Source organism: Myotis myotis, unplaced genomic scaffold (assembly GCF_014108235.1).
Source record: "Myotis myotis isolate mMyoMyo1 unplaced genomic scaffold, mMyoMyo1.p scaffold_m19_p_16, whole genome shotgun sequence".
Taxonomy (NCBI): domain Eukaryota; kingdom Metazoa; phylum Chordata; class Mammalia; order Chiroptera; family Vespertilionidae; genus Myotis; species Myotis myotis.
This window is the reverse complement of record NW_023416320.1, coordinates 44,275,277-44,297,050: the sequence shown is the minus strand read 5'-3', so window position 1 is coordinate 44,297,050 and position 21,774 is coordinate 44,275,277. Positions and strand designations below refer to the sequence as shown.

Here is a 21,774-nt window from a genome sequence, read left to right as displayed (position 1 = left end):
TACTTCTCAGGTGCTCACCGCGAGGTTTCCCATTTCCTCACTGGTGACTTTATAATGCAGACCCATTTCCATTCAAGGGCAGAACATCAAAGCCCAACATTCTTTAAACTCCTGTGAAAAACACTATCACATGTGTCCACCAGCTTTTGTGGCCAGTTAACATTCAGGGGAGAAAATAATTCCTCTTATAAACATCAATGGTGTATTTGTACTCATAAACAAAAAGGCTTTGATGACGAATGCTTTGATTTCGGCTCAGCAGTTGATCAACTAGCCTGATTAACAACTGTTAACTGGAGACACCAGAATTGGAACACACCTAAAACACATAGTTTTAAGGCCCTACCAAGAAAAGAAACTTAAGCTTTATATTGGGGGGGAGGGGATAATACACTAGAGATTTCCATATCAACACACCCACAAACCTCTGCTACTTTTAAAGTGCATTCTGTTCATTCTTCAGGCACTGTGAACGTAAGGGGAGTAAGCTCTGTCCTAAATGAGCTCACAGTTCACTGGGAAGGACAGACAGGAAAGAGGAGACCATAACGCCCTCTGAGAGGAGACATGCTGGAGATCCCAGTGTGGATGAGAGGTTTCCCCAGCCAGGCCTTGCACCGAGTCCAAGAGAATAGGGGAGAGTTAGGTAGCACCAGAGCAGAGGCCGGGGCAGGATTGCTAAGAGACAGGAGCACACGATGCTCAAGTACAAGGTGAAGACGTGAGGGAGAAGAGGGTCTGCGTGTCAGCTGCCGGCCGACCAGAAAACGGTTGTGCACACAAGATGCTTCAGGTAACTGACTACATTTTCCTCCAAAGCTACGGTTCCCAGTGCTTTTCATATATTTTGATTTCTCAAGTTTGATTCAGTTCACCCACTATTTATTAAGGATTTAGTAAGTTGTAGGTACTGCTGTAGCCCTGGGGGCACCAAGATGAGTGAGACTGCGGACAGCACTTGTCCGGAACAGCTGAGCCTCGCAGGGAAGACAGACACACAGAGTCCAGAGTGTTAAGAAAACTACATGCATGAAGGTGAAGGGGCAAAAGAGCCTGAAACGAGTCCTTCAGAATGAATAAGAACACACCAGCCAGCTTAACAACAGGAACAAGTGAAGAAGCATTTCAGGTGCAGGAAGAACATAAACAACGATAATCGCCGGGTATGACATTGTAATAACTAGGCTTGGTGCCAGGTGTACTAGATTCATGGGGGGGGGGAGGGGGGATCAACTTCGTAAGTTACACAAATGTCTAACCACTGTGCTGCATACGGGACACTAATGTAATAATGAAAACAAATTTTAAAAAAAGGCATTTCCGGGAGAAAGGACCAGGGCACCGGGAGAGAACGAACCTGAGAAATAGCCAGGAGCCAAAGTAACTGCAATGTGATCGTTGGGAGGGAGTGAGGGAGTTGGCCTATTATGCCTGCAGGGTTTTGGTTTGAGTGGGCGATCCACTGATTGCGGTGGAGACTGCAGGAGGAGCAGCTGATTCTGGAGAAAAAAAGTCACCCAGAAGCTGCAACGCCGCCCGTCCAAGTGGAAAGAGGAGTATTACAAGTAAGACGACGGCCAGGGTCTCGCTCAGCAGCGTAAAGTGGGGGTGGGAGCGGAAGCCGTGGAAACAACTGAAATGACACAGTATAAAGGAGGGCAGCTGGCCACAAGCAGCATCCTAAAAAATAGTACTTTAGGTGTGGGCAGAGGACCAAGAAGCTCACAGAGATGACGGAGGGAGCAATGAGTTTCTAGGAGAAGGAAGTAGGCAAATGTTTTAAGTGAAGCAAAGAGTCCATTAAGATAGGGACTGAAAATTCTGCAATCCGCAGGTTGCTGGAGACATGGTCTGGAGAAGTGTGCTTGGAGTGTTTGAGAGAGATGAGGCTGGGGAGGAGAGAATGGAGAGAGGAAGCGGTCCCTGGGTATCAGACCACTCTTTTAAGAAGGCTGCTTTGGAAGGGGAAGCGAGAGAAGGGACATCTGCTAGATGCAGGACAATCTCAATCTCTCTCTCACCTAGCAATCATTTGAAAGGGAAAGACAGAAAGACGAGTGGGTTCCTAGGCTGAGAAGAAAGCCGCAGAGATGGAGACGAGTGATACAATGAAGAAGACATAACTGAAGAGAAGGTCCTGGAGGAGAATGTTGTCCTAACTGTGCACTTTATTTTAACACATTTTAGCTTTTAATTGTCAAGCAATATAGGTGCAAAGCAGTAGTGGCAGGCACGGAGCAGTGACACGGGGCTTGGAGCAACACCAGAGAGTGAGACAAATTCTGCATCTTATTATCTGAAGGTTTCTTACAAGTTCGATAAAACCCGACAGAGGAGGCACATAGGTGGTGAGATGGGAGAAAGCCCACCCCTCACAGCATCCCCTGCAGTTCTGGGATAAGCAGGGGATTACAGCCACGACATAAACATGACTTTCTTAGGCTGCAAGGAGTCAGATCTGAGTTTGAGCCTCAGCTTTGCTTGAAATTAACTGGACAATTGCTTTGCTCTCGGCCTCAGTGTCTTCCTCTACAAAACGGAGGGGCCCTGGCTGGTCTGGCTCTGTGGATAGAGCGTCGGCCTGCAGAGTGAAGGGTCCTGGGTTTGATTCTGGTTAAGGATACGTGCCTAGGTTGGGGGCTCGGTCTTCATTAGGGGTTGTGTGGAGGCAGCGGATCAATGATTCTCTCTCATCATTGATGTTTCTCTCTCTCCCTCTCCCTTCCTCTCTGAAATCAATGAAAAATACATATATTTAAAAGACACCTTAAACACACACACACACACACACACACACACACACACACAAACCCAAACAAACAAACAAACAAACACAAAACACACAGAGGGAAGTGTCATTACAGCCCAGACAGCAAGGCTTAGGCAAGTTCCAAGGCATGCAAGTACTTCGTAAAATAGACGCTCTGTGCAGGTATATGCTGTATGATGTACATCTGAAGATGCTGTTTGGAGTCTCTGAAAACTGGGCAAATCTGGGAGAGATTGGTCCTTGACTAGTTTGTGTTGTTGTGGCTACCACTGTAAAGTCATATCAATACCAAGGAAAGTAAGTGGTAAAGAAAGACCTTCAGCTTTCACTGGCAATTAATTCCTTTGGATTTTCTGGTGGTTTTGTGAGCTTGAGAAGGAGCCAGAAGGTTGGGTGTTGAGAGGAGTACAAATTAGTTACCCCAGGCACTGGGGAGTAGGGCAACAAGTGTGGCAACGGGCAATGGAGACTGTACACACGAGACACCAGTGTACATCCTAATGGTTAGGGACTTGAGTTTTAGTCAAGACAAACCCGAGTTTGAATCCTGACTCAGTCACTGATTAGCCACGACCTCTTGGACCCAACGCCGCCAAGCTTCAGTTCCTCACATGTAAACTGAGATAACGGCATCTACCCTCACAATGTTGTCATGTTTGGACACACACTGTATGTATCTATATGAGTCCGTGTGTGTGTGTGCAGTTCCTGGCATGCTGTACGTGCTCAATAAAGGCCTCTGGTGCAGGCGTCACAGCACCTTGCATTGCTTTTCCATGTAGCTGTTACTTACTGACACTTAGTACGAGCTTCATAGGCGCACTGTTATCTAAACATACATGCTTAAAGTATAAGATCTATTACGTCACTTAGACTTTAAAACTCCAAAGAGTAAAAACTATGTCTATCTATTTTTCTCTGAGTCCTCAGGGTATAAAGTACCCGGCACAGAGTGGGTATTTAGAAAATATTTGTTGAAGGAAGAGAGTGAGGCAGAGAAAAAAGAGGGAAGGAGGGATGGATGTTGAGAGATGCCAACTCAGAGGATACGAAATTCAAGACAGAAGGATGGAAACAAGGCACCCCTGGGCTACTGAATGTGGTGAAGACTTGTTGCAAAAAGCCACTTTCTTGGGCCGATGTGACTTATTTTTACTCCTCTACACTTGGATGCAATCTTTCTCTCCATCTGGCAAATGGGAATGGACCAGCCATATTTCGAGTTTGCGAACAATGACTGCCTAAGGTACATATCTGTTGCTTTCCAGAGCAAACCATGCCATTGTTTTAGGTTACCGTAGTAATAAGCGCCTTCAGATCCAATTCCAACGACACAGCATGGAAGTGCATTTGACTCAAATCCAGCTATATTTAGAATCCTTTTCACACTGCATCACTCAAGCAGATGTGGGGACAACTGTTGCTATTCTTTCCTAGAATCTTACCGAGAGGAAGGTTTTAGTAAGGTTTTTAAAAATAAATTACACAGGTGTTGTCTGAGTCATTAGCGCATGAGCTGTAAGAAGGATGTGGCCTCTGGGCTCAGTGGTTGGGGCGTCATCTGTGCACTGCAAGGCTGGAGGTTGATTCTGGTTGGTTGTGAACGGGAGGCAGCCGATCAATGTTCCTCTCTCACATCGATCTTTCTCTCCCTCTCCCTTCCTGTCTCTGTAAAATCAGTAACATTTTAAAAATGTACAAATCAGGCTCCCTTTCCACAAGCTCCAAGATGGGAATAGGGCTTTCACTGTGTGGATCAATCTATTTTCTTTTGGTTGCATCAAGTTATTTTTTTCACAGAACAAAAAATAAAGTTCTCCCTGGAGTTCTGTTGTTGTTAGTAGTTATTCTAATATCATCACAGAATAAAGTGAGGCCATAAAGTCCTTTCTCTAGATTCAGATTCAAGTAACATTGAGACACGGCACAGAAGCTCTGTAAATGCTTCCATGTCCACTGTGTCATTTTCCCAAGAGATTAAAGATAACCAAAGCAAATGTGAATGACAGGCCTTCAAAAAAGTGAGAAGCCAGAGAGACAGCTGAGAACCCGAAGAACAACGGAAGCCAAGTGCCCTGGGGTGGTGCATAGGCCTCTGTTCAGCAGTCCTGCGTCCTCCGTTCTGAGCAAGGACCACTGGGCGGACTGGCCTCCAGACCCCAGGCCACTTTGCTCGGCTCTCTCGGGCTCTGCATCTGCTTTCACTCTAAGTCTCGGCCAGTGTGGAACTCTTTGAACTCAAGCCAACTAAAGGAGCTGTGAGAGTAGAGGAAATGTCCCATGCTTAGGGGGTTTTTAATAAGGTGGGAGTACCCAAAAGTAAACTTTTTACCCTCTGAATTTTTATTTAGTTACTATAAAGCCAATAATATTCCAATATTGTGCTGTAGATCAAGGTGCCTGAGTCGAAATTGAGAGACAGGCAAAGTCGGCCTAATCATAAAGTTATAGAAGAAACCCAAATTGTGTCTCCACGTTGATTGTGGTGTTTCTCGAGGGCCATGCCCTCCCCCACCATCAAGCATGCTTTTCATATTATCCCATCTTATGGATACGCACAGAGGTTAATGAGGCAATTTCCAGTTGATCACAACTAGCAAGAGAGGCATGATGGTGCCTACACAGTTCTCTTGATTCTAAGTTCAGTGCTTTCTTGGATACCACAGTAGCAGTGGTGGTTAATAATTACTGTGTGTTACTGTGTCAGGCAGTGTGCCAACAGTTCGACATTGGAGCTTATCTTATCTCATCATCATAATAACTCAATGATGTAGATATTATTACTATTCCCATTTACAGATGTGGAAAGTGAGCCCAGAGAGGTTACCTAATATGCCCAAGGTCAGACAGCTACTAAGAAGCACCATCAAGATTCTAATTCAAGCAGTTTGCTTTAAGACAGTGGTTCTCAACGTTGGTTGCACATTAGAATCACCTGGGAATCTTTTTAAAATCCTGATTTCTGGGCCTCATCCTCCGGAAATTCTGTTTCTTTGTTATGGGGTGGGGCCACAACATTAGTAACAAAGAAACAGAATTTCCAGAGGATGAGGCCCAGAAATCAGGATTTTAAAAAGATTCCCAGGTGATTCTAATGTGCAGCCAACGTTGAGAACCACTGCTTTAAGACTTGCTAGACAGCAATTAGATGGACTTTATAATAGCCAAGCTGCCCTCATCGCAGTTTCCACCCACAATTTAGGTGACAACAGTTTCACGGAGAAGAGTCCAGGGTTCCCTAACATGGCTCTACACAGGAGCTCCCAGTCCCCGAGACATGGGCACTGGCGGAAGGGCCCCCTGCTCTGAACACAAGCACAGCTGCCGGAGCACAGTGCAGCCGCTGTAAACACGGAGGGCACAGGCTGAACAGCACCAGCCCCCGTGCCCAAGCGCGATGAATTATACACAGACAACACACTGTGATTACGTGCTGAATGAAACTCCATGGAAATGACTGCCTCTTCACTGACGTAGGCTGAAGTACTGACTTTCTCAGGGTTATATCTGTTCTTTAAGATTAGGAGACAAAAGGCTGAAATCAAAGGGTAAGTTCTTCCTCTTAAATCAAAGGAGTTAGTGGAGCAGAGGTAAATGTGTGCCCCACCAACCACATGGGGCCTGCAGACGGCTTTCGCTCTGTTCCACACTGCTTTTAATTAGCAATCATTAGCCATATTTAAAAATTAAGACATTTTGTTACAAAATCCACACTTCCAATTTCTCTAAGAAAAACTAGGAGATATGATACCAGACAGGGCACGGGCTCTCTCTCTAGCTCACCAATTTCGACAGAACCAGTTTGACCCATTTATTCCTCCGTGGTCCCTTCTGGATCGTGAGCTTAGGAAACATGAGTTGGAGAGTGTGGAGGAAGACCTGGAAGTGCCTCCGAGCCTTCTAAGATTCTCGAGTCAGTGTCAACACACCCAACAGCGTCCTCTGCCAGCCTCCCTAGAGCACACTGACATTTCAGTCATTCAGTAACTAAGCTTCCGTTTTCGCCTCAGATGACAAGATAAACCAACAGCTCCCTCTCAACTTGGCTTGGCTGTCTCTGAAAGGACAATGTCTCCAGCATTAAAGCACCGCCATCAGCAGGGCCTGTCGCAGCAGTGACCTTTCTCTGGCTCCAGGTCAAATGACTCCGTGTGCCCTGCACACCTTGGGCAAAGGCTAAGTCTGTCTCACCCGAGTGTCTTCGTGTTTTAAGGGAGAAAGGCTCCCACTGGCAAAAACTCTGAATCTTTGGTAAAGCCATCTCCATCTGTTTATAACTATCCCAAACGTTTACATTCGCATCCACTAACCCCGTGGTTGGCAAACTGCGGCTCGCGAGCCACATGCGGCTCTTTGGCCCCTTGAGTATGGCTCTTCCACAAAATACCACGTGCAGGAGCGCACATACAGTGCCCATGCGCAGAAGTCGGTATTTTGTGGAAGAGCCACATTCAAGGGGCTAAAGAGCCGCATGTGGATCGAGAGCCGCAGTTTGCCGACCACTGCACTAACCCCTTCTGGGCAGATGGGCAGGGCTCTCTTCCTGAAACCTCCATGGTCTGCAGCGGTGCTCTGTTCAGGCAGACGGGAGGGCTGAGGGGCAGGAGCCAGGGAGGCGAGTATGCATTTGAGAAAGTCTTAAGTTACTCAATTAAATAGGTTTATCCGATCCAAATATAGTTCCAGATGAACCACGCCAGTATAAAACGGGATTTCCTTTACTAAATTTGGGATTTTATAACGTAATAAAAATATTTCTTCAATTAGTCAGTGAATTGCCATTGAATGTTCTCGTCCTAAATAAAGGATCTACACACATGTAACAGCTTTCTTCTGTCTGGATCCCAGACAAAAAACTAAAAACCAGAAGGGATCGAATGCATTGCTAGAATTACCCATTTGGTATCACTTTATATATTTCAGATAGATGTCAGCTAGAGACTTTTTTAAAAATGAGGTTAATAGGATCATTTCTAAACAGGATTTATTTTGTTTTCATTCTGTGTTTGATGATAGGGAATATGCAGCTTCTTTCACTGTTAAAAAATTCCTGCTTGTTAGAAAGTCTGCCGTCAATTCAGCTTTACTGCTTCAAATAAGCAGTTTGCACACAGAACAATAAAACTGTTTAATGAAAGAATATAATAGGCTTAGCAGATGCTGCAATCACAGAACATTTTAGGTAAATGGTTTTCAAAGGACATGTCATCAGTTTAGAAAGTCGGAGAAAACAAAATTCAGCTGCTGAATTTCTGCAGCCTCTCTCTGAGGGGACGTTTGGGCCTATTTTTCTCTAGTAGAAACACAAGACTAAGTTTACAATGAACCAACTTACAGCAAACGTGGCCACAGGGAGTGTAACTCTCTGACTAGGTCCCATTACCCCTGTCCCTGCTTGTGTTGCTAATAAAGACACTTTGATGGGTTCTTAGAAAAACCCATCTTTACCATTTGTTTGCTGACAGCTTCTGGGGTGTTAAAGAAAACTTGCTTTCTTAGCAGAGTCCTTAAACAACCACTAGATGAGGACATACAGATGGCTCCTGCTCTCAAGGAACTTATACTGCAGCAGGAAAACAACAGAAAAAATGCATGCTCATTGGTATATAGTTTAACCCACTTCTTGCTAATTTATGGATCGTGTAAAAGACTGTACCGAGTTTACTAAGTCATTTCTGCTAATACAAATGCCACCTTCAGAAGGACAAACTTTTTAAGGATGAAAAAGGGTGTTGCAATTTTAAAATGTTACTTAAGACAACCTAATTACTGAGAAGATAGGCAAGCATGCGAAGAGGCCGACATTTTATTTCCTAACAATAAAGTTGGGTGATCTAGTTGGTTATTTTAGTGAATTAAAGTTACAATTTAAGTATGCTTAGTGTTTCAACTCTTAGTTTCAAAAAAAGAGAGAAAATTAAAGCAGTGGTCTTAGTTCAATGCATCAAAAAACAAAACAAAACAAAAACGCCTTATGACCAGCAAATTCCGTGGTCGGCAAACTGTGGCTCACGAGCCACATGCGGCTCTTTGGCCCCTTGAGTGTGGCTCTTCCACAAAATACCACGTGCAGGCGCACGTACAGTGTGATTGAAACTTCATGGTCCATGCGCAGAAGTCGGTTTTCGGCCTGGGCGAGTCTATTTTGAAGAAGTCCTGTTGATATTTGGCTCTGTTGACTAATGTGTTTGCCGACCACTGCCCTAACCCCACACATGCTGTGAAAAGTTTAAGCAGACTTGGCTTACTCCCGTCTCCTGACTTGGTTCTAAATCAGTACTCTTTCTTAACACAATGCTTGTATCATACACACTCCATTACAAATATGTGGGAGAGGTCTCAGCCTGGTCATTATCATCCTTAAATAACAAGACCGTTCTCTCCCCAAGGAAGCTCCTCTTCCGACGGTGGCAGAGAAAATGTTACTGCCCCTGCTGCTGGATCCACCTTCTGCAATATACAAGGGGAAGAAAACATCCCTGACATATCTCCTGCTCCATCTGCTCACTGCCTTGGGCTCTCATGTCTCTCTCAGCTCCCAGGTGCACTGAACCACATCTATCAAAATATTTACCCCGAAAATAGCTTTGTAATAAGAGTGGAATGATCTTATTTGATGATCTCTTTTCAAAATACGTAGCATTTAACTGGCAATTCTTAACTTTTGGAGATAGATCACATGAACCCACTTATTGGAAAAAAACAAAAACACAAACCAAAATTCCCCTCATGGTAGTTCTAGTTGATATATTCTAATCACTCTACAAGCACACAACGGATTTAATTTGCTTTACATTTCCACCTGACTATGGTTCTGGTCTCCAGCTGAGTGTGCCTCAATTCCAGTTCCGTCCTGGTGCTCATTTCTAGTTGAACTTGCTGGATGGTTAGCAGGGAGACAATATTAGGTATGAACCTTTAGTAGCGATGGCATACCAACATTACACACAGCAAGTGAAAGCTATGACGGTCTATTGCAATTTTTGAACAGGTTAAAGTGAATTATCAGCCCGGCTGGTGTGCTCAGTGTTGAGCGTCGACCTATGAACCAGGAGGTCACAGGTTCAGTTCCCAGTCAGGGAACATACCCAGGTTGCAGCTTGATCCCCAAAAAGGGGCGTGCAGGAGGCAGCTGATCAATGATTTTCTCTCACCATTGATCTTTGTATCCTTCTCTCCCTTTCCCTTCTTCTCTGAAATCAATAAAAACATATTTAAAAAAATAAAGCGACTATCATCTTTTGGGGTTGCTAATTTTTATTCCAGAATGAAAAACAAAAGACCATCTAAAACAAAAGACAGGAACAAAACCCTTCTGATTGAAGCAAAAGCCTACCAAAAACCTACCTTGTTCTTCAATACTCATGGCTGAGGAGACACCTTCACCACACTGCCCACAAGGCCACTGCAGAGTCGGCACCTAAAACAATGGCTCAGCACCCTGGGTCGCGCCCAATGTGAAGGGCAAATGGAAAGGTCAGTTCTGGTGAACCTGGCAATGCAACAGTGTGAGCCTCCCAGGTCCCGGCCAGGGCATCCCTCTGCTTCTGCCCTCCGGGCTTCCATGTCACCCCCAACTTCCTGCCCTCGGAAGGAAGGAAGCAGACAGGGTGGCAGGTAAACCTGAGTGGAGGCCAGGACTCAGAGCTGAGGAGGCCCTGAGGGGCCACAGGTTGAATGTGGCACTCATGCTGCATAAGTGGGGGGAATTCCCTGAACTCTTTTCTTTTTATAAATTAAATTTTAAAAAGTAAGATACCTACATACCCTGCTCCCTTCCCTCCGGAACAACAAAGACCACCATCATTTCATTACAATCAATTAAAATCCAGCAAATGTTTCTTGAGTTTATGCACTGCCTTGGGAACCCAGGCAATTTATTTTAAGATCTCAAGTATGTTTCTTTTTTCGTAGAGCCCCTCCCCAACATCCTATCAAACATATTAAAAGTTGTATTCACAACCCACGTTAAAAATAATTTTATGGCCACAACATTTTTGAAAAAATTCTTGTATTTTTGTTTTTGAACTTATATGGCTACCAGTTACTCATTTAATTTATACTTTGCCATGATGTCTAGTAATCAATGCTAAATTTAACATTTAAGGGAGATGACAAAATAGTTGGTTTTAGACTTGTTTGCCTAACACTTATTTTTGATCCTGTACTTCTTTGTGTTTCAGAGCCAGTAATTTTTCTTTTGAGATCAACATTTTTGAGGTCCTTGAAAAGTACAATATAACTTAGTCATTGGGCCCCTAGGGCCTGATGAACCCCACGGTGGCCTTGGCTGTAATAGCTGGAGAGGCAGTTTGAGAAGGAGACGCCTTCCTGGGGGACTGGAGGAGAGATCCGGGTGAGCAGAGCGGGAGGAACCCCAGGGGAGGGAGAGGATGGCTGATGGAACCCATGCCACAGAGACTTGGCTCAGCAGAACAGCAGACAGGATATCTGGCCCTTCGGCAACCATTCTGTGTATGTCAAACGGCGGCCACAGATGAAGGCAGCACTTTCCCTTCCCTCAAGGAACTCATAACCTGGTAGGGGAACGAGGACTGACTGCAGATGTGAGACAGTGTGAAAACTGTTGTAAGAAAGACCTCCAGTACCATCAAACCATAGAGTGTCACCGAGCCACCAAATTATACACTATGGGGTGGGGGGGTCACCCACACTGTCGTCTATGGGACCAGTGTGCCACAATCATGGTGGGAGGGATAATACAAGTCTTTCTAGAAGAGATCGCATTTGAGCAAGAGGTCTGTTCTGCCATTTACTAGCAGAGAAACCTCTCCGAGCTCCCGTCTGCTCATCTACAATAAGAATAACAACACTGACTTCACTGGATTACTAGGAGGAGACAAAGATGCATGTTCAGTACACTACCTGTGCCAAGCCCACCTTCCTTCCATTTTTTTTTTTTTTTTAGAGAGAGAGTGGAAGGGTTGGGGAGAGACACAGAGAGAGAAACATCCATGTGAGAGAAACACATCGATTGGTTGTCTCCTGCACCTGCCTTGAACAGGGCCCGAGGATCAAGCTTGCAACCAAGGTACGTGCCCTTGACCAGAATGGAACCCGGGATCCTTCAGTCCACAGGCTGAAGCTCTATCCACTGAGGCAAACTGGCCAGGGCTTCCTTCCATCTTTGTTGGAATGTTCACTGAGCTTCCACCTTGAATCAGATACTCTACTGGGCACCGCACATACAATAAGGAGCAATACACACGGGTTTGCCTTCATGAAAGTTACAATGAACTGAGATGATTCTATTACTAATTATTCCACAGACAGTGATAGGAGGAAGGTGGGCCAAGTAGAAGAATTAGCGTGAGCAAAAGCAAAGAGAACAGTCGTCCAGTTTTTCGGGAAAAGGGTTTTAAGGTGTTACTTACACTTAGTCTCTGAGTGGTAATACTCAGAAGAGTGGGAAAAATGTGCAGCAAAGGCAAGTTAGAGGCTAGAACAGAGAGGCAAATAGGTTTTGTCTACTATCTCTGTTCTCATCACTGGGTAATGACTTTCGGGAAGGCTGCATTGAGAATGAACTCATGGTTGTTTGTCAGTGTCAGCCTTGGGCATTGGAGGGGCTGGGGGGTGAGGCGTGAGTAATGGATCGGGCATTCTTTGTCTAAATGAAATTGAGCAGCCTGCCTTTGTGAAAAGCTTGTCTGGAAGAATCTGTGTCATTTCTTTAGCAGAGACCTAGAGCATTGGAGTGGAACAGAGGAGCCAGGGGAGACAGACCTCTGGCTGGCAGAAGCACAGCAGCCGGCCAGAGATCAAAGGCATATAGGGTGGTGGCGACTGCGCTAATGAAGTGGCTTAGCCCAGACTCCATGTTGGGCTGAGTCACCAAAACGAAGCCAATGAATTGGAAAAAGTGAAAGAGGTTGGATTTTGGAGGCAGAGTCCTGTGTTCAAATTCCACCTCTTTTACTTATTAGTTTCTTATGCCACCTAATCTTTCTGAACCTAGTTTCTCTCGATAAAAAATATGGATGTTAATATTAACTTCACAGAGTTGTGGGAATGATTAAAAACAAGGTACAGTACCTAGAATACAATAAATAGTCCTTCCCCTCCTGCTTTCCTGAAATAACTGGAGATCCACACGTAGATCATTTTGTAGGTCTAGAGAAAAGGAATATGAAATCGGAGGACTGCAAGGATAAACAGCCAGTGTGGCTGGGCCTGGCAGCAAAAGAGAAAATACAAATGATGAGCGTTCAGGAAGTCAGGGAATGGTGAGATGAGGATGGGTCATGGGTGGCTGGTAGTCCACAGACATGGTCTTACGTACTGGATACCAAGGGAAGACACAATGAGTACTCTGCTGGTGGAGTTCATAGCTCATGGAGGGAGTCATTTTCAACCCAAAGTTATAATGCATGATGAAAAGTGTGTCCCCAAACTAGGTACAGATGACATGGGACAGTTAGGGAACAGGGGACAGGGTGGAAGAGAAATTAGGGAAAGTTTCACAAAAGCTGTGATCAGAGTTGCATCACAGGACATCCAATTTTTTCCAGATGGAGCGAAAGAAAAGTTTCAAGACCAATCAAGAACAAATCAATTCTTATCATTAGAATTCTAACCCTCGTCAGTGAAACTAATGATATATTCATCCTACATAGAAGCCCAATAAGTTAAAACAGTTTTTGTTTCTTTTTTCATGATTTCTCTGTTTTGAAATCTTGAATGCATGAAGCTTTCCTCTGCACTTAGGGCCTCCCATCTGCCCAACAGTGTGGGCTGAGCAGGGAGTGGGGCCCAGAGCACATATGCCTTTCTTAAACACAGCCTGAGAGGCCCTTGTCTCAAGAGCTCTGCAAGTCCTCTGAGAATGACATCATTGAGGTGAATCATCAGCAATACATTCCTCCTTGCAAAAGGACGGGTACCTGGGCACAGCATGATTATGCTGAACAGGGAAGGAGAGGCACCTGGTTGGGGGTGCTGCAGAAAAACCTGGGACCTAACTGGCTCTGGCCCCATCATGAGACATGAAGACTATCAAGAAATGACCGCATTCATGAGATCCCAGGATTCTAACACATAATACAGAAACCCAATTTCACAGGTACAGAACCTAAGTTATGGGGAGGGTACCAGCTGGCCCCAGCCTGAATGCTGAGCCAGAAATGAGGCAGATTTAAGAAACTGACCTTCAATTTGCCCTTCATGGCTTAGCCCACTGGACTAAACTGAAAGATACAATTCAGAGGATAAGCTGATGAATCACAATCATAGTGTGGTATAAAAAAAGAATTAAATAAAAACCAGTCGCAACCTCAAATATGTCCATAAACTGTCCGTTGGAAAGGTAGTTTTAAAATACACTTTCCAATTCTTTTGAACTAAAATCACATTCAGGACGCTGTAGGAAGGCAGTTCAAACAAAAGCTAATTTTGTTTAATGAACTAACCAGGAAGGCATTGTGAAAGTATTGTGCAACTAAATGCTTAGCTAATTACTGTGAGATCAAATAACTGTTACCATAGTTACCGCACACTGTTTTCCATAATAACTTTTATCACTTCAATAAATCTTTGTGACGCAACAAATATAAAAAGTTTACTGTAACATGACTATAATGTTTTCGAAGGCCCACACTGATGACTGCCCTACTGAAATTACCTTCCCATATTTGCCAGTGAATAAGGGGTGACACTGTATCTAGGTGACTCAATATCAAAATGTTTCACTGGCTTCTTTAAGAGGCCGTAATTCCTCACAAGTGGAATTTACCTGGTCCTGTCATTCAACTGAAAACAACAGCAAACCCCCACAAAGGGCCCTTTCATCATGACATCCTGTCTCTGAATGAGAATGAAAAGATCAGCAACCATATATAAAGCAATAATTGTCAGTTCCATGCTGGGCACTTGACATACACCATCATCTGGTCCTTCCCACACCATTGGAGGATAAGGATCCTGCCAGTGTCATCCCGCTCCCTCCCGGGAGAGATTTCAACTCAGGTCTGACTAGCTCCCAAGTGGTTCTCTTGCTTTACACATAGCCGTCTAAAAACTGCAAAAGAGACAATTTCTGTAATTGTTCCCTTGCTGCTGGGTATAGTGTTATGCCACACAAGATGCCTTGACACAAGGACTGACTGGTCTGGTAGCTGAAATGATGTCACAGCGCCACTGGAAGATGGTCTCTTTCCCCAGATAAACTGGAGTTGAGATCTGATATTACTATTCCTAGCCTCCTTCTCCCAATGCCCCCCACATGCAGGGTCATCTTCACTCTCATTTGACCACTGTCACTCTTCCCTGTACCCTGATTGGCCTTTTCTAGATCTAAATGCTGAGATTTTTTGAATAAGCAAAATGGCAAATATGGTCTGATAAGGTAAGACCAACCATCAACTTGTATGGATGTGATAAGATAAAGAAACTGCAGATTCAAAAGCCAGATCTGTCACTGCAAAGCTGTGTGGCCTTGAGTAAATCACTGAACATCTCTGCATTTTCCCATCTGGGAAAACTCACAGGGATATTATGCAGATTAATTAGTTAATGTTGTTGAGCTCTTTGAAGATACAAAGTGCTAAGTAGAACAGCCATTATCAAGGTGAAACATACATATGATTACAGTTATTAAAAAGCAAGACCGAGCCCTAACCGGTTTGGCTCAGTGGATAGAGCATCAGCCTGCGGACTCAAGGGTTCAAGGTTCGATTCTGGTTAAGGGCATATACCTTGGTTGCGGGCACATCCACAGTAGGGAGTGTGCAGGAGGCAGCTGATCAATGTTTCTCTCTCATCAATGTTTCTCTCTATCCCTCTCCCTTCCTCTCTGTAAAAAATCAAAATATATTAAAAAAAATTAAAAAAGCAAGACCGAAAGCCACTATCAAAAGCATACCCTACTGCAATAAAAGCAAGCATGCACCCTCCAGGTCTGCTGTAGAAACCCAAGGGCTCCTACCTATGAAACCTGATTCATACCTATTTAGCACAGTTCCAAAGGTTTTAAGAGGCCAAAAGCCATTTCATCCTTGGTTTCAAAGATGAACAGGTAGGATTCCTGTCAGGGACTAAATCAGCCTTGGATGATGACTCAGCCACTATAATCTCTCTCATGTCTGAGATAGCCAAAAGCTGACACCTCTTGTTTTTGTCCCCCATGGCCTGGGCATTTAAGCCACAAACTTGTCCTTGACTCTATCTGTCTCTTACTCCCTCCCATTTCTTCTACTCGACCCATTACTGCTATATCCCAACTATCTTTCAAATTCAATTCCTCCTCTCTGAACCCATCTTAGATAAGACTCTCCTCACCACAATTACTACAATCCTATATAATAAAAGGCTAATATGCAAATCAACCAAACGGTGGAACAACAGGTCGCTATGATGCACACTGACCACCAGGGGACAGACGCTCAATGCTGGAGCTGCCTCCTGTCCGTGCACTCCCACAGGGGGAGGGCCGCTCAGCCAGAAGCTGGGCTCATGGCTGGTGAGCACAGTGGTGGTGGCGGGAGCCTCTCCCACCTCCGCAGCAGAAATAAGAATGTCCGACTGCCAGCTTAGGCCCGCTCCCCGTGGGCCTAAGCGATCAGTCAGACATCTCCCAAGAGCTCCCGGACTGCAAGAGGGCGTAGGCCGGGCTGAAGGACACCGCTCCCCCCTCCCCGCCCGAGTGCACGAATTTCGTGCACCAGACCTCTAGTAGTCTTATAACTGTCTTCCTGCCTCTAGCTTTCCCTCCCCCTCAAATCTGTTTGTCCACCTATCCATAATGGAACATAATGCTGATCATGACTTGGTTCTGTTTGAAACAATTCAATGCACACCACTGCTCTCAGGATAAAATTCAGGTCCTTTAGCAAGTGACGTAACGATCTGCAGAAACTGTCTCCTGTATACTGTCTATAATTTCATGTTTTCCCCCCTCTCTCATCATACTCTACTCACTCTCTTCTTATAGCTTCCTCAGCTTACTTCTTCTACAACAACTGCGCTCAAATTCCTATCACTTGTAAAGACACTATTCTTGAAGAACCCTAGAGGCGGTGGCCAATTTTTACTTCAGCCTGGCAGAAAGTATGAATGTATTCAATAAGTGTTAAATGAATGAATGAATGAATGAACAGAGGCTTCCAGAGGACATGTTAACTTACTTTGCTCCAGTCTCAGCTTGGTAAAGGCTCTCAGGAAATAAACTGGATAGACGTTTTTAACTATAGAGATGATGACTGATGCAGTCTTGTTATTTAGACTCAAGGGAACCAAGCTATTCTTTGCAATACAGACCTCAACGATTCGAGTTTGCCTTTTACATTTTTAGATTTAGTCATATTCCAAGAACTATTGCCAAGAAGCACACACTCGAAGCATAAAACAAGAGTCTTAATTTTTGCAGAAAGCTGTGATCATGGAATGCACACATCTATGCCAACCTCTGCTGTAAAAAAACTTCTCTTCCTTAAAGTCATGATAGGACAGAAAATAAATTGACCACGCAGCGAGTGGAATACAGAGGCAGGTCACTGTAAAGTGGTATGGTTTTATTTGCTCCATAAGTGTAAGAGAAAAGGTGAAAGGCAACCAGCATTTTAATTCTTTGCTCTGAATGCCATTGGATACATAAAATCTAACCAGCCATATACAAGCCAACTTCTCTAACTCAAAGTAAAAGAGCCAAATCCATATTAATCCATTTTGGGGAATGAGCAAAGACAGGCATGTACAAGAAGCTCATATTTTGTGGAAATAAAAAAGAATTATGGAACTTAAAAATACATTAAAATTAAGGCATGATCTCTCCCCCAATATCTGCCAATTCAAAAAGTCTTTGAAATTGGTAAAACACAAGAGATTTATTTATTTATTTATTTATTTATTTATTTATTTTTAACGGTAAAGACAGACTTTATTCAGTAACCACTGCACAGGGAAGAGGATCCAGCGTGAACTGAACTCAACTTCTATTTGCCCAGAGGTGACTGGGCATTTTTTTTTAAATATATTTTATTGATTTTTTACAGAGAGGAAGGGAGAGGGCTAGGGAGTCAGAAACATCGATGAGAGAGAAACATCGATCAGCTGCCTCCGGCACACTCCCCACTGGGGATGTGCCCGCAACCAAGGTACATGCCCTTGACTGGAATCGAACCCAGGACCCTTGAGTCCACAGGCCGACACTCTATCCACTGAGCCAAACCGGTCAGGGTGGTGACGGCATTTTAAGGGAGAGATGGGAGCATCAGGGACTTAAGCAGAGTCAGGGAAGTGGAAATTTACAAAAAGTGAGAATGGGAGGTGGTTAATGAGACTAGGCCATTTGGATTTGTTAACTGGCGCTTGCCAGAGCAAGGGGCCCACCAGACTGGGAGAGCGAAAGTTATTTCCTTGAATGTCTGCATTGCAAAGAATAGCCTCTCTGGTTCCTTAGGAGACAGCTCCGGTGATAGGAGTAGAGAAAGGGTTTATAACTGCAAGCTTCTTACAGTTATTGCTCTGAGAGGGCGCTCAGACCTATCTGACTATCAACAGGCTTTCACTGGAACAAACAGTAAAAACACAAGAGATTTAAATGTCTACTGGTCATCCAGGAAAAACATCATTTATCAAGTTAATTTCATTTAAAGTTCACACAATGGTCATCCAATAGAGCCACCTATTTTAGCTTCCTACTTTTTGACATTCTTCCTCCTCCTGCATCTCAGTTTTCATTCTCTAAGCTCATCACGACTCCTTAGTTCTGATCTGCCGGCTCTGTGCTGCTGGCCGCACCATTCTGAAATCACCTCCTCCTCTGGCCTCTGCACTTCTATGCGATCCGCACCTCTTCCATCTCGGACCATTCCTCCTAAGACCTTTCTTCCTCCTTCAAGCCAATGCACACATGTCCATCTCAGCCCTCTGTTTTGCTCCTGCTAAAACGTCAACATTCTAGCTGGCTATGAAACTTCCAAATAATTCGTTTTTAGCCATGACCTTTCTCCCAATGGCAGTCTGCATCCTCAACAGCCCAGTGTACATTTTAATTGCTCATCATATACCATGGCTTCCAAGAAAACCTGTGAACTTGAATAGACCATCCTTTCCTTCACCTGCCCGCCCCACAGTTCCTTTTGCTTTTAAAAATTATTTTTGCAATGGAGTGATCATTTTCTAGGGCACTCATGATAAAAACTTGGGGTCCTTTTCTTGTAACCACCAATATAAGTCCCACTGACAAATGCCCATTTCCTCTCCCACAAATCACAGCCACCCTTTCCCTGCATTCCTAATTTAACCAATCAAAACACTGCTCAAAATACTTATTGTTTAACATGCAAACTAGTCCTCTCCGGTATCCCAGTTTCTTCTTTCCTTCATAATGTCACCATATTAAATTTTTTGAATATATAAACTTTTTGAGTATGAACTTTTTTTAAGTATAAACTTTAGGTTTTTTGTATTAAAAGAACTTTTAAAAAATATTAGTATGGTTAGGCCCTCCCCCACTCAAAAGACTTCTCTAATTTAATGTCACCTATAACAGCGGTAGCCAACTGGTGGTCCACGAACTACTGGTGGTCCGTGAGGTCTGAAAGGTTAGCGACCACTGATATATAAGATAAATTATTCACTTCTTAACCTGCATTCAACTCCCTCAGCAGTTCAGTCCTGACCTTCCAGTCTCACTTCGCATAAACTCCCATAAAAATACGATATGAATGAAAGCCCCTATATATCATTGCACTCACTAAAGTAAAGCAATAAAAGAACATGCTTAGGAAAGGGACCCTTTTCCACTCTGCCCTTGAACCAAATGTTCAATGCCTTTATTATAAACCAGTGTTTTACCCTATGATGCTTCCAGGGACATAGTAACTCCTAACGTTTCTCCTTGTCCTTCTTAAGAAACACTGGAGTGTTTTTCACGATGTCTCCTTGTCCTCAACTCCCTTTTCCTAAGATTTACTTGCAAAGAAAAACAGAAGCCTACTACTGCTTTCCTTTATTTTACCTCCTATTTCTAATCTCAAGCTCCCAGTGCTTTTTGTTGTTGCTGTTCATTCTGAAATTCTTAAGGATTCCTGTAAAATATTCAGAAGATCAAGTAAGGAAAGTGATCAGCGGAACAGTTTTCTGTTCTTCCCAACTACATAGCAGGACCAAGTGATACGCACTTTAGAAAAACAAAATCTTCACAGCAAAGAACCATTCACACCTCCACGTAGTCCTACCCATCCTCCTCCCATAGGAGGTGAGCATGGATGGTGGTATTTGTCCTGGTTTCCACAGATTAGTTTTTTTGGTGTTTTTTTTGAATTTTTCTTTTTTTTTTTTTAATTGTCTAAAGTTTTACATATGTCTCCTTTTTTCCCAATTTACCCCCTCACCCCGCAGCCCCCAGCTATTCCCTCCTCCGGGCAAGCCCCCACCGTCCCAGTGTCTGTGTCCATTGGTTATGCTAATATGCATGCATATAAGTCCTTTGGTTGCTCTTTAACCACCCCCCTTCCCCTACCATTTGTCTCTGGATCTATTCTTGTTCATCCCATGGACTATTTTTAATATTCAAGAAACTTCACTCATGAGGAAAATCTGTAGGAATCTTGACTTTGTAAGACATGCTGCTGATTTTTTTTTAAAAAAGCTACATACTGTTAGATTAAAAAATAAAAAGGTCTGCTGCTGAATCCCTAGTCGCTACTCTAATCACTATTCCATTCTACAATTTGATGGTGCTTGAAAAACAGACCTCCTCTGCCCCAGCTCATGAAGAGTTAGCGGTATTCATTTGTTCTTAATTTGAGTTACAGAATTTAGTTTGAAGCAAGGCAATACTTTTGTGGTGTGCCCTTGAGATAAGATCCGTACAGAAATGCAACCTGGGTATGTGCCCTGACCGGGAACCAAACCAGCAATCTTTCAGTGCACGGGATGGTGCTCAACCAACTAAGCCACACTGTCCAAGGAGAAGTCTAGGCTTCTTGAAGATGGCTGTCATCTCAGCCATTATCCTCTCCCCACTTAGTCTGGCCACTTAATATTTGTTGATTTAATGCAGTAGATGAAGTATTGCCAGCTGCAGCTATCATCCCCACAGCTGCCTCATTACGAAGTCTCTGCCCCGTGGACAGGAAGTAGGGCAATTGCACATGTGAAAGAACCATCGTAAACATACAGAAATGTTCTCAACCTCCACCCTTTTCACAGAGGCAATGAAATGGTCAAAACCACTTATCAGTCACAAGATCACTACTTGTCTTTTTGTAATGCTATTTTTCAAAGCTCTTTCAAAATCAGTATTTCATCTGATTCTTTCATCAACGCTCTTAGTAAATCGGGTGAGCAATACCACTTCAGAGATGAGGAAATGGACACAGAATGGGTCTCACCTAAAGCTACACAGCTTACTCGAGAGTGCAGGAAAACAACTGCACCCTCCGCAATGCTCAGCCTGTGACACCAGACTGTGGAGCTGTGGGCATCGGGTTCCCAAGTCTCAAAGCTCCTGGCACAGGACTGGCACACAGTAAGCTCCTGCCGTCTTATTCATCTCTGTTACCCCAGTGTCTGGAGCAATATTTGGTGAATGGATGGATGAACAATGAATGGGTGAATAATAATGAATGGATGGATGAAGGAGTGGCAGAACTAAAAGAAGCTTTGACTCATACTTCAGCTTTATAGATAGCAGCTTTCAGAAAGTTACATAAAACTAATTTCACAAACACTTTGCAAAAGCTTCCACATTGCTTTTTTTACTTCCTTGCCTGATTAGCTGCAAACCAGAGTAGATGTTTTTCCCTGACCCATTTTCAGAGTTAATCTTTAAATCCCTTGGTTACAAAATCGTAAGGATTAAATATTTGTTCTGTGAAAATGTATAATGGTTCAGGCAAGAACAAATTTAAAAGTGTAAGTATACAGATTCAATTCCCAGAATTCAAGATATTAATAAAAGAGTTATATTAAAATGCCTTAAGTGGGATGAATCTCCAATGAGGGTCTAGTTGCTGAAATTTCAAAAGCTTCTGAAGTCA

At 43.7% G+C, this 21,774-nt stretch overlaps 1 protein-coding gene across 4 annotated transcripts in view; it reads right to left on the bottom strand.

Moving 5' to 3' along the window:
• Window positions 1-21,774, bottom strand: part of NSMCE2 (NSE2 (MMS21) homolog, SMC5-SMC6 complex SUMO ligase) — a 244,544-nt gene that overhangs the window by 78,772 nt on the left and 143,998 nt on the right. The gene's annotated exons all lie outside the window — the stretch shown is intronic.